This window comes from Carlito syrichta, unplaced genomic scaffold (genome assembly GCF_000164805.1).
Source record: "Carlito syrichta isolate Samal-C Ts95f unplaced genomic scaffold, Tarsius_syrichta-2.0.1 Scaffold311918, whole genome shotgun sequence".
Classification (NCBI taxonomy): domain Eukaryota; kingdom Metazoa; phylum Chordata; class Mammalia; order Primates; family Tarsiidae; genus Carlito; species Carlito syrichta.
This window is the reverse complement of record NW_007256014.1, coordinates 96,700-97,058: the sequence shown is the minus strand read 5'-3', so window position 1 is coordinate 97,058 and position 359 is coordinate 96,700.

The window sequence follows — 359 nt, the reverse complement described above, 5'->3', positions numbered from 1 at the left end:
GTGTTACATGTAATATCTGCACAATAAATTTTTGCTTTTTAAAGAAATAAATTTGAGGCCAGGCATGGTGAGTCATGCCTGAAATCCCAGCATTTTAAGAGGCAGAGGTGGAAGTATCACTTGAGCCCAGGAGTTCAAGACGAGCCTAGGCAACATAGTGAGATCTCATCTTTACAAAAAATTAAAAATTAGCCAGGCATGGTGGTGCATACCTATAGTCCTAGTTATTCAGGATGGTGACTCAGGAGGATAACTGGAACCTAGGAGTTGGAGGCCGCAGTGAGCCATGATCATGCCACTGCACTCCAGCTTGGGCAACAGAATGACTTTCTATGTGTTAAGATAAAAATTGCGGCCGG